This window comes from Panulirus ornatus, chromosome 67, assembly GCF_036320965.1.
Source record: "Panulirus ornatus isolate Po-2019 chromosome 67, ASM3632096v1, whole genome shotgun sequence".
Lineage (NCBI taxonomy): Eukaryota > Metazoa > Arthropoda > Malacostraca > Decapoda > Palinuridae > Panulirus > Panulirus ornatus.
The window spans coordinates 2634551-2647610 of NC_092290.1; the positions used below are offsets into that span (position 1 = coordinate 2634551).

Genomic DNA, 13060 nt, shown 5'->3' on the forward strand with positions numbered 1-13060 from the left:
CCCGATCAATTTCGAGATTAAATGATTGATCATTTGGGTCGGTTGGTTACTGGTGGTGTAGTATTGCTGCATATTACCCGAGTAATTTAAATTCATCTTGATCATTACAACCAAGGTCGACATGATTAATCTTTTGATCGGCTTGATCAGTAGATGACATTCGTGTAGATCAGTTTGTGATTAATTCCTTGGCTCTGACGTAGGATAGAGAGTAATCTATTCGTTCGAATAGATTTGCATGGACTCAAGTATGGTGATAGGTTATTAATTGGCTTCATTGACTCGTAGAAAATGGGAGGGTCGTGGTTTGCTGATGGATTTTGTTTGTTTGATTTGTCCATGATCCATAGTGCTACAAAGGGTGTAATGGTACCCTAGTGCTGTGTGTGTTCTGTGAATGTTTTGGTAGTCAGGTGTGGTACCTTGTGTGTGTGTGTGTGTGTGTGTGTGTAAGGTAAAGGGGGAAGGTGGGTGTACCTCTTAGCATGTTTGCGTTCCAAAATGGTTACGTTTTCGGAGTGCTAATACTGGAGGAGAACCCCATCATTTTTATCAATGGCCACAATGGCATTGTGAAGACGTGTGTCTGTATCCAGTACGTATATTGTGATATGTTTATACTCTCACTCCTTACCTCTTGCACATACTGGCAGCCAAACCCGACGTCTTGGATTACCTCCAGATAACTATATGTTATAGACCTTATTTTAATATATATATATGTAAGGCTCTTTTGTAGGTTGAGAAGGAAAAGTAAATCAGCCCTTCATGTGTATGTTAAAAGCCAAGCCTGCTCCCCGACCGTTCCCGGACCCCACGTGTGTCGGTCGTATATTAATGTTTGCTAATGTTAAAAGGCTTCCTCAGCCTTGCCGGACCCATTACCTAATTATGAATCACGCCCTTGGTCCGGATGTTTGGCTTAAACACACCCACCCACACACCACACACACCCACACACCCACACACCACACACACACACACCCACACACCACACACACACACACCCACACACCACACACACCACACACACCCACACACCCACACACCACACACACACACACCCACACACCACACACACCCACACACCACACACACCACACACACACACACCCACACACCACACACACACATACACACACACACACCACACACACCACACACACCACACACACCCACACACCCACACACCACACACCACACACACCCACACACCACACACACCCACACACCCACACACCACACACACACACCCACACACCACACACACACACACCCACACACCACACACACCACACACCCACACACCACACACACACACACCCACACACCACACACACACACACCCACACACCACACACACCACACACCCACACACCACACACACACACACCCACACATACACACACACACACCCACACACCACACACACACACACCCACACATACACACACTCATCTTAATAGTATTAACTAAGGTCAAGGAATCGTGTATGGATAACTTATCTTGGTACCAACAAAGCGTGGTAGTTTATTTGAATGTTGATCGTAAGACTTCCTTGGAAACGAATGTCGGAGCGAGGAGGATCCAGGGAAGGCGAGGGAGAGGGTTGACTGGGGAATCTGATCCTCTTGGAGTGGTGTCTCTGTAATCCTTTTAAGGTTGTGAAATCGAGGATGGCAAGACGGTGAGGAGGGAGGACGTCGTATGTCAAGGAAGCTATTAGTGTTGGCAGATCGTGTGCGTCACTGAAAAGGGTATATAAGGCTTGTGTGTGTGTGTGTGTGTGCTTCAACGCGACGCAGAAATCAAAAGTCACTGCATTACTGTACTGAAATCGCCGTAAGTTGGAACATTGAACGTTACATATTTTTAAGATAACGTGTCTGCAACTTATGACAGTGGTAATTAGCGGTTGACAGTGGAGGAAACAGATATTGACAGGCGATGTCACAACTGGTATATCATTCGCACTTCCCTGTTTTGAGGATTATGTTTTGGGTTGTTATTCATGTGACGACTCTGTCACGTTCGTGACGGTGTGTGACGGTCCTTGTTAGCCTGTGACGATCTCTATCAGGGCTCTTGTGACGGTCCCTTGTTACGAACCTGTTTCATCCTTGTGACAGTCATTGCTTTTAGTCTCGTCACCTGTGACCTGTGGATGGGTCACTGTGTTTACCTTTTGAATCGAGGTTCCCTGCTGAGAGTGGGTTACCTGCTGACGGGAGACTGTCTGCTGAAACACAGTCTCACAGCGAGACGAAACGAGATTCATTTTTACTGAAAAGTTTCCCGACGGCACGAAGGAGGTCGCCCCACTGGAAAGGATTATCGCCCACTGAAACGAGGTTGCCCACTGAAACGAGGTTGTCTTCTGAAGTGCGCGTTGTTCGCGTCAGCGCTTACGTCACGGCCTGAGAGAGAGAGAGAGAGAGAGAGAGAGAGAGAGAGAGAGAGAGAGAGAGAGAGAGAGAGAGAGAGAGAGAGAGAGTTCTCTCTTCGTTCAGAAACAACGAATTATGATTTACTTTTTCATGATCGACCCGAGGTTGACTGAAGTGTAAACTCCGTCATCGTCATCCACGCGTCTCTGCTCCTCCTCCTCCTCCACCTCCTCCACCTGTGAGTGATGCCCAGGACGAGGACCTGCGACAGGGTTTTTTTTTTCTTTTTAAACCTCCCTCCCTCAGGAGGGAGAGCCTGGGAGCGGGGCGTGAGGGAGGGGGGGAGGGGGGCGGCAGTCTCTTGGCGTTGGTGCTTCCACATCATTGATCTGTGAAGCTTGGGGGGGTGGAGGGGGGGGAGGGGGGACGGACAGAGGCGGGTGTTGGATGGATGGGGGGAAGGGAGGCAGTCTGGCTCCCGGCGTGTGTGTGTGTGTGTGTGTGTGTGTTTGTATCACGAGGATGGGTTGGTTACTGAAGTGACATGACGGTGCTAACTTGACGAGGTGGCCCACGGTGGCCGTGGGGGGGGGGGGGGGTGTACACCTCAGCACATGGCGTGCCTCATGTCAGGCGGGATTAAGATGAACTACAGTGTTCCCATTTTTTTTTTTTTTTTCGGCTCAGCTCTACACCGAAAACGGAGGTGGGTTCGACCCCACGAAATGACCAGATTGCTTTGTTGTTATTGTTTGTGCTTGTGAGTGTGTGTGTGTGTGTGTGTGTCTGCACTTATCCTTTGTCGTTTTTGTACTGCTTGTTTCAAGTAATTGTCTTAGGCACATAACTAATTTACTTGATATTAGGTGTCGATCGTATCATTAAACTTTGGCATTAAACTTAGACTAACGTAGTTTCAAGGTGATCAGAATTTTATATCAACTGGATAATTGGCTTACCTCCTGGGTATGATGCCATTAGATATCATAATGAGATCAAGGAGCATTAGAGGCGTCAATAAGTAATCATAGATCGGTGTTAGTACTCTTAGTAGCCGCTAGATAAATAGGTCAATACATTGATGTATTCGAAATAGCAGGGAAGAATTCGTGTAGTAAACAGATTGTTTTTATTGTTGTTGTTGTTCCATTTCTCTAGAAGCTTCAGTTGAAGCTGCCTTCCCTCACGTAAGCGGAGCCGCTGGTGTGTCTGGCCTGGCCGTGGTGTGACGTCACTTTGACGCGTCAGTGTTTGTTTGCGGTTTCCCAACTAGCCCTGTGTATCGAGGCGGCAGACGAGGTGGGCGAGGGGAAACAGTTTGTTCAAGTTGCCCTTCACTGTGAAGCCCAGAGCACCAGCAGCAGCTATCTCTCTCAGAACTATTGGGAAGAACCTCGTTATGTCCTCATTCCAACATACCTTTCCAGTATTCTTTGAGTGAATATAGGTTGGAACGCCTTTATTTGCCAGCCTCTTGTTCGGCAAACATCCCCATGTCTCGATGACGTAACGCACTTACACTATGAACAGATGAGTCTGTTAACGTAGGTTTTGTGTGTTTTTGTGTTTCATGAGAAGCATAAGTCACATACAGTCCTTGCTCTGGAACACATTATCCACATAGGTCAAAAATTGACTGGGAATACAGTGGGATAGATAAGGACTGGAAATTCAGAGGGATGGATAAGAATTGACTGGGAATACAGTGGGATAGATAAGAATTCACTGGAAATTCAGTGGGCCATTTCTGAAGATTTTATTCTCTTGTATTTATTTATCTTAGAGAATTTCCTGTTTCACCTTTGAATACTTCTGTGGTTAAACGTGGTGGTGTTTTCCTCTGCACAGGCATATGAGAGTGGGATAAAGATTCGAGGGTTTGGTACGCTGGAGCAGGAATCTCCATGGGATATTCATCTGGATGTTGGGAAAGCGGATATATGTACGGAAACACCACCAGCACCAGCACCGGTGGTGCTGGTGGTGGAAAGGTTAGCTTCCGGGGGCTTATTCCACTCCTTTTATTTTTTGTACGTCTGTATAACCATTGATAATTCTACGTCCATATCCATATATATACATATACGTAAGTCATACCATGTAGTGCATTAACCATAATGCTTGTTTATCTACGAGTTAACTGAACTTCTCAAAGGTGGATCAGATTTTTGGTTGAAATGATTTTAGTTACTGACCAACCAGGCCGGCTAAAGAAAATTAAACCGGTTTTTTTTTTTTTCTTCTTTTTCATATTTCATCACATTATTTTTCTCTGGTGTTGCACTTGTGTTGTCTTCACTATTTCACCCAGGTGTCATGTAAGTCCGAGCAACGACGTCACACATGCGAACAGCCAGGCGAGTTTTTATTGCCGTCTGTTTCTGTTATAGACTCCCCTCCCCCCTCCCGCACACACACACACACACACACACACACACACACTCACACACACACACACACACACACACACACACACACACACACACTCACACACACACACACACACACACACACACACACACACACACACACATACAGACACACACAGACCACAAACTTAATCCCATCATCTCTATAATTAGTTTTTAGATAGTTGATCTAAAGTCTCAGTTCTTAATTGAGAGAGAGAGAGAGAGAGAGAGAGAGAGAGAGAGAGAGAGAGAGAGAGAGAGAGAGAGAACGTATTGTCGCCTTGAACTAGAATAGGAAATTTTTTTTTTTTGTACGCGTTTTCTCCACGGAAAAACTGGGAAAAAATCGTAGAGAAATCGACGTCTTCGATTATAGACGAGGAGACGCGGCCTCCTCCCTGCCTCCCTCTGTGTGACCTTTCTGGTGGCTTTTGACTTTAGCCATGGGGTCACAGGGCAGGCACGCGGAGGGTCCCCAGGCTAAAGAGAAACAGTGGTCCAATTTACAGTTAGAAAAATATGAATATTCTCTGCATAACACACACACACACACACACACACACACACACACACACACACACACACATACACACACATATATATATATATATATATATATATATATATATATATATATATATATATATATATATGACATTTGAAATGACATATTTGTATCGCTATGAGCGCACACGATTGCATCACCAGATACAACCCCGCCTCGTTCCCTCGCGACCTGACCTCATTTGACCCCGTTTCGTTTCGTCACACTCTCGACCCCCCCCACAATATCATAAGTCTCAGTTACAGGGAGGAAAACTGTTAGCCAGACGTCAGTGTTGCGATGAAGATAATATCTTATCCAGAGTACGTTTCTTAAAAGCTTGTCTGTGGAGAGGGATTTGGAAAAAGACGAAACCTCGTTGCTTGAGGAAATAATATATCAAATATCGTCAGTACAGTTGGCTGTGTAATGTAAGTGTTTGTATATATATATATATATATATATATATATATATATATATATATATATATATATATATATATATCACATTAGGTGGGAGGTTGAGTGTGTGTGTGTGTGTGTACTTTGCGTTGTTTGTGTGTTTGTTTGTCCCTCTTGGTCTGCATGTCGCTTACTGAAGCAAAAGACTGGATGACGTGATGTAGTATGACACTCCGACTCTCACAGTGGCATTTCAAACAAATATTTTGCCATGGTTTTTCATATTATTCAGACAAGCAGTAAAGGCAATTGCTTTCACAGTCCGACACGCATGCGACTCAAATTATGAAATAGACGTTACATATTTCGTAATAGCTTTTTGATGAATTATTTATTCATTGTGAGTAAAAAAAGAATAAAAAAGTAGCCTCTTTGGAGAGTGGAGTCTCGTCCAAGAACTTATCACTTCAAAGGAGTCCATACTTTCCACGCTCCTGAGTGAAGTGCAGCCTTGAAGGTGTAGGTGCTCCAGGATCAGCACTCCTGGAATTGAAGCCAAGGGAATTCCCGCTTTTGTGAAAGGATTCCTGGGTTGTATAATAATAATAATAATAATAATAATAATGATAATAATAATAATAATGATATTAATAATAATGATAATGATAATCATGATGATAATAATGATCAGCAAGCAACACTCGAATGCTTTCTACTTCTGAACTAACTCTCTCTCTCTCTCTCTCTCTCTCTCTCTCTCTCTCTCTCTCTCTCTCTCTCTCTCTCTCTCTCTCTCTCTCTCTGTCTCACAGTGTGTGAAAGCCGGGTCGCAATGCACATATGAGGAGGAGTGTAGCAATCATGCGTCTCCATAAATGTCGAGGCCAGCCATTTGGATAAGATAGGTAGCGGACCAGCCCGTGTGAGAAGGACAGCCATACGCGCTCGCCAGTACTACGAGGGAAGGTGGGGTGGAGGGGGGAGAAATTGACATGGGTGGGTGATGATGATGATGAAGGGTTAAGGGGTAGACTGGATTCCTTTCAAGGATCCGGTTGACGGCAGAATGGTCTTGCAATGGCCTTCATAAAGTTTCATTAATCCTAGCCTGGCTTGAAGAGGCGAAACATGTAGGGAAGGTGTAGGGTGTGGTGTGTTACACGGAACATCTACTGGCGGCTTCAGCGCAAAATGTAGAAGTGAGTTATGACAGAAAACTGTCTCTGTGTACTTCTTCCATGGGTTGTATTATCTAGGCGCCTCTAGATGGGTTATGGAGGTATTTCTAGTTGGGATATATCGTATACTTACCTCTAGATGGACCATGTTGTATTATCTCCTGGCCCTCTTCTCTGTTCCTTCTTTTGAAAAAAAAAAAAAAAAAAAAAAAAAAAAAAAAAAAAAAAAAAAAACGAGAGGGGAGGATTTCCAGCCCCCCGCTCCCTTCCCTTTTAGTCGCCTTCTACGACACGCAGGGAATACATGGGAAGTATTCTTTCTCCCCTATCCCCAGGGATATATATATATATTATCTAAGTGTGCTATATTATATAGGTACCTATAGGTATTGTATATTGTATAGATTTTCTGTAGTACAAGTAGGGTATATTAGATGAATAGTTCTCTTATATTTTGTATACATGTGGGTGAGTCATGTATCTTTTTTAGATGGACTATGTACATTATATACATGCATGTAGATGAGTTATATTTCACTTGTGCTTGTGGGTGGTTGATAGACTCCAACAGTGTTTACCCTTCCCGTCTTTTGTAGGTTGAGAGAGTGCAAAGAATTGCAAGAAGAAAACAAGGCTCAGATCAGAAATATACATAGAAAGATAAATAACAACAATGTTGTAAAAATAGAAGAAGACTTGTCCAATGGGGTCGGGACCACGTTTTCTTTTTTTTTTTTCATTTTCTGTGATACATTTGATGATTATAGATTTATAACAGCTCTGCCCAACCAGGGAATTGGTCGTTCCTGTCCTCTTGTCAGCTAGGCAAGGGGACCCGCCTGTCCTGCAGGATTGATGCCTTTAATATATATGTATATATATATATATATATATATATATATATATATATATATATATATATATATATATATATATATATATATATATTCAGAAGAAATGGGGAAGAATCGAAGGTGATAAATAGAGAAATTTTGATGTGAAAAGCTTGTGGTCTTTGAACACACTGTGCCAGACGAAAATCGTGATCAACTTTTAGTAAGAGGCTTTGAGAACTGCTTTTCCGCTTGTTTACAGTTCATGTTCAGATAACAGGTAGGAATATTACGATTACAGAACCGACCGCCCAAGGCAAAGGGCCCGTGTTGCACCAGCTGTGTGACAGCCTTCACAAACAAACTATGATTACAGGACGCAACGAGGACAGAAAATGAGACGAGGTTAACAAGTCGATTGATCCTCTTGCAGTGATAACAAAGGATGTCTCTATTCTCACTGATAATGATTAACTCTTATCATCTCGGTATCATGGACTGTTGTGGTTTGGTTAGGTAACACGGCTTTAGGCCTGTCTGCTTACTGGCCGGGTCGCTGAAGACGTTAACGTGGGGTCATAACCACCAATAGAAAATGACTGAATTAAGCCAATTCTAAGACTTTATAAACTCTCTCATCATATGTGAGGCCAGCGTCATGGAAGAACAGATGATTTCGCAATTTCATTCCAGTATTTGTAAGGCGAATATGTATTGTGAAGTTTGATTCAGCAAAACAAGTGTTTCAGAGAAAACGGAGTTTCCATATTTTTTTTTCAAGGGGATTATGTTATATATATATATATATATATATATATATATATATATATATATATATATATATATATATATATATATATATATATATTAATCTCCGATGAACTAGCTTCTGTATATATCACAATATTTCTTCGTGATCCGATTGGAATAGTTAAGGATTGATTGTTGAGTATTTGTCTTGGAAACAGGTATCTTGTCATACTTTACCTTTATTCACACATTTATAGGTACACCCACACGATTGCAAACACACACACACACACACACACACACACACACACACACACACACACACATGCAAACAAGACTGCAGCAGTATTGCCAGCGTGTACCCCGTCGCAGTGCGTTCATGTTGGCAACATTGAACACGGAGAACCTGATAGCCAAAGTAAATATGTTGCGTGCATGGCACGAACAACGTGCTCCGTGTTGAAGGACGCCGTTTGACGAGTGCATGACCAGGATAGTATGTGTTGTGTGTGTCACAAGGACTGCGTGCGTGAAAAGGATAGTGTGACAAGTTTGGCGATAGCTCGTGTTACGTTCATGAGATGGCCAGCATGCAACGCGCATCCAGCCGCTGGCCAAAACACCCATGTTCATTAAACACTGGGTAAAAGAAGGTGATGCAAAATGAGAGTTGGGTCCGTAGAAGAAAATGGGGACGGTTTCCTCGAGTCTAACATCGGTTATCACAACAAACCTGAGGTGGGTTATTAGTTTTACCTCGTATCCTTCTCTCAGTAAGTCGAACAGATGGTGTTGGGAACATGTTTGAGACGAAGCCAGGGTTGGAAGGCCCGACCCTTGGGGAACCAAGAGGAAAGTAGGACGCCAGACGAGTTTCCTTAAAAACCTCTTTTAAAAATTTAGATTTCCTGAAGTTTTTTTTTTTTTTATTTCGACACGTCTATCAATGTAAGACGGAAGAATGGAGTAGAAAAAGCATTTTGAGTGATGGGGATGCACGGGATAGAATGAATTGGAACGATGAGGTATACAGGGGTCGACGCGCCATCCGTGGACTGTAACCAGGGCATGTGAAGCGGCCTGGGTAAGCCTTGGAAAGGTCTTTGGGGGCATTACAGGTGACATCTCGAGAAAGGATGTGGTATGATGCGACCCTCCTTCGTCTGTTTCTGACTCTTATCGTCATGAGATATGCAAGAAGCCGCTCGTCTTGAGGAGAACGTATAAAAGGAATGATGTTTGTTTAACGAAGAGCGAAAGATGGGAGATGACGCATGGTAAATGGAAGACATGAGGACAATTTACGTGTGTGTGTGTGTGTGTGTGGGTGTGTGTGTGTGTGTGCACGAACTTGAGTTTAGTGGAACAATAATTTTTCAAGCCGATTTCTTGTGAGAACATATACATAAAGCCGTCGTATACCGATGAATTTTACGAAATAAAGTAAAAAGTTGTCAGAGGCGAATCTTGCGCGCGAAACCAAGGGTCATCACTGATTAATTGATAAATTCGTTAATTGATTAATGCTGACGTAATTTGGAAATAATTCTGGCGCACCGCGTTTCCCCAGAAGTACAAAGATTAAGCAACTTTCGTTCGGCTTGAGCGAGTTTTATACGAAGTTTTCTGTGGAATCTTAAGTCAGTTTATTCCCACTTTCTCTGGTGGTACCTTGTGACGTCAGTCATGTATTGTTGAGGAAGGAGCAGTGTGTTTCTTAAGACAGGAGATCCGACTAAATCATTATTGTGGAAAGAAAAAAATGTTTAAAGGTGAATATCACCCTTGATTCGTGAGAAAGACTTTGAAATTTCTTAAAAAGAAAATGTATATTTTTATATATAGATCCCGCCAGATTTAAGACTGCACGTCTCCATAGATGTATATTAAAAAGGAAATACGTGTAAGTTATCTCATGCGATATAATAGATTGCGTTTCCTGAAATGTGCCTTATTTATAAATTCTTCCAACCATCCAGTCATCAGTTAAGGTGTCCAGTGGTGAGTCAGACCAAGTTAACGCCAAGGACAGTTAAGGTGTCCAGTGGTGAGTTAGACCAAGTTAACGCCAGGGACAGACATTCGGACAGGTGGTGTGTATGTTTATGTTGACACCGTCGCCTTGTGAACATCGATAACCGAGCCAGCCAACCACGGTTAACCCACACTCACCCACAAGGACGGAATGTTATACGTTTTTCCCATAACTCTTGGTCATATGGTCCAGGACGTGATGGCAGACTTCGCCGGGACGGGTAACCGTTTAAGACACTTTGACCCTCGTCGACTATTGCTACGCAACGGCAATAACAAATATGGAACTTGTTATTAAGTTTTCACGAATGCCGTAATTGGTCAGAAGTTTGACCATCTGCGTCTTCGATAGTTGGCAGTTTAAGCCTCTCTTTTAAGTACATGAACATATAATACACATAGTTCGCCCTCTTGTGTTCTGACGAACTCGTAAAGACTTGATGGATAATACATGACCAGTTCGCAGTTGCCAAATGATTTGCCCTCATTTATGAAACACTTTGAGAGCTTTGCTTGCCGTAGTACGACATTAATGATGATGATTATGTACGAAACGACTGCATTCACTATTTCCACACCCATAAGGATGATGCAAATGGTTCTTGTGTCCTGTAAATAGTGATTACTAATTTCGTGAGTGAGGTAGCGTCTGGGGGGGTGTCTGGTCTGGTTTGGGGGGTGTGGGTGGTTGGGCGCCATGGGGGGGGAGGGAGGGGGTCAGTCAGAACGACCGTTGCATGTACTCGAGCCGTGGTCGTCAGTCAGCCGTGCGACCCGCGTGGTGGTGGTGTCTAGGTCACGGGTTGCTGGTGACACCATGGCACCCACCCCACGAAGATACCAGGACACGGCTAAGGGTGGTACTAACTAGGTAGCGTCTCGGTACTTACAAGGTACCTTAGTTGTCGCCCTTCACCTCTCCAGGGCAGATTGCACCAGGACAGACGAGGTGTTAGATACGTATTGAGGGCACGACTCTTTGAGAACAAGTCCACACTGGTCCACAGTCCACCGCTGGTCAGGCCAGCCAGGAAAGACGCGTTGGAGAACATCACCAAGCCACACAGACGTGGTAAACAAGAGACAACATCAGAACGCCGCCCAGGCAAGCACCCAGGCCAGGTCAGACCACTCAGGAAAGACTGGATTGAGGAGCGGCCTGAGAGACGAAGCCGCCCCAGGTCGGAGACGACCCCCGCCCGTCAGGTGGGCCAAGTGTGGATAGAGAAGCGACCATCCCAGCGGGTAGCCTGCTGATGTAAGCAAGGTGAGGAAGGCTCCAACCAGTTCTCGCAGTGTATGCTCCCAACCTCACATTCCTCACAGTTTTGTTGACATGTAGAGAGAATGTAGTTTTTTTTTTTTATTTTGTCAGTTGACTTAAATTGCATTTTAACTTTTATTGTTATATTTCTTTTATTCATATTTGTTAGATGATTGATGTGCAAATGTAGACCAAAATATCAGTGACCCATTTGGTATAAGCTATTTGAAAGTTGACGTACACAAGGACATTAATGTGGACATTAGACATGACCCTAGGGGTGGCGAACTGGTGGGTTTATAGGTATCAGTGACTTCATGATGGCGTAGCTGGCATTATACAAAGTAGGTGAAGTCAGGGATTCACCCTGACATCATCACGAAAGCAATTGGGAAATAACTTAATAGTAGTGTCAGTATTGCTTTCAGTGTCAGCCAAGATGAATTAATGACTTTTCATTGTTCCTCCATGTATCTCGCCACAGCCATCCCTCAGGACTGGAATATTAATCATAATTCTTTCATTGCGTGACTCGCGGGGTTGCTTAGGTTGAAATATGGGAGCCGCGCGCTGGTTTGGGCAGAAAACTTTGCTGAAAGAGAGGGAGGAACTTGAACGCTCTTTCTGTCACACTGCCGATGTGGAGGAAATGGTGTACACTTATCAAAAGATATTTTTTTCTTTTTCAAAAATCGGTCGTTGTATGATTTCTTGTCAACATGAATCTGGTACATAAGTTGAGCTTTTAGTTCCATAAACTACGCTTAAGTTCCATAACCTAAGCTTAAGTTCCATAACCAAAGCTTAAGTTCCTGAACCTTGCTTACTCCTCCGGTGTTAAGACCTCAGAGGAAGTGGGAAGGGCTTTGAACAAAGGACGGAGAGAATGTGGGATTACGTCAGTAATAAAAGGAAATGTATTCCAGCTAGCCAAGGCGAAGCCGTGGACTCCCATGTAACCAAACGTAGTGTGTGGGCAAGCCTGATCATGTACCTGTTGTCTAAGGCAACGGGGCGCGCTCGCTCACGCTTCACACCCGTCACAGAAGTTTGTATTTAGATGTTGAAGATTGAGGGTAAACATGCGAGACACTGTCGTCCCTGAACTGAAGGGGTATCGTAAGGAGCGGCGTTTGACTTGATGCTAAAGGTTCAGGTCGTAGGCCAGGTCATCATACCCAGTGGTCATCCAATCGTGTTCATTGGGTTAAACACCTTGCCAGTGACGTCTCTTTCCCTCGTATACACGAATATATA

General features: G+C 43.7%; 1 protein-coding gene across 8 annotated transcripts in view; it reads left to right on the forward strand.

Annotated features, from left to right (window-relative positions):
- The first annotated feature begins 11314 nt into the window (after positions 1 to 11314).
- The window catches only part of synr (BH3-only protein sayonara), an 86713-nt gene continuing 84967 nt past the window's right edge, over positions 11315 to 13060 (forward strand). For all 8 annotated transcript variants that reach the window (XM_071659192.1, XM_071659191.1, XM_071659196.1 and 5 more), the window contains exon 1: positions 11315 to 11806. The gene's annotated coding sequence lies outside the window, so the exon portion shown is untranslated. The remainder of the gene's footprint in view (positions 11807 to 13060) is intronic.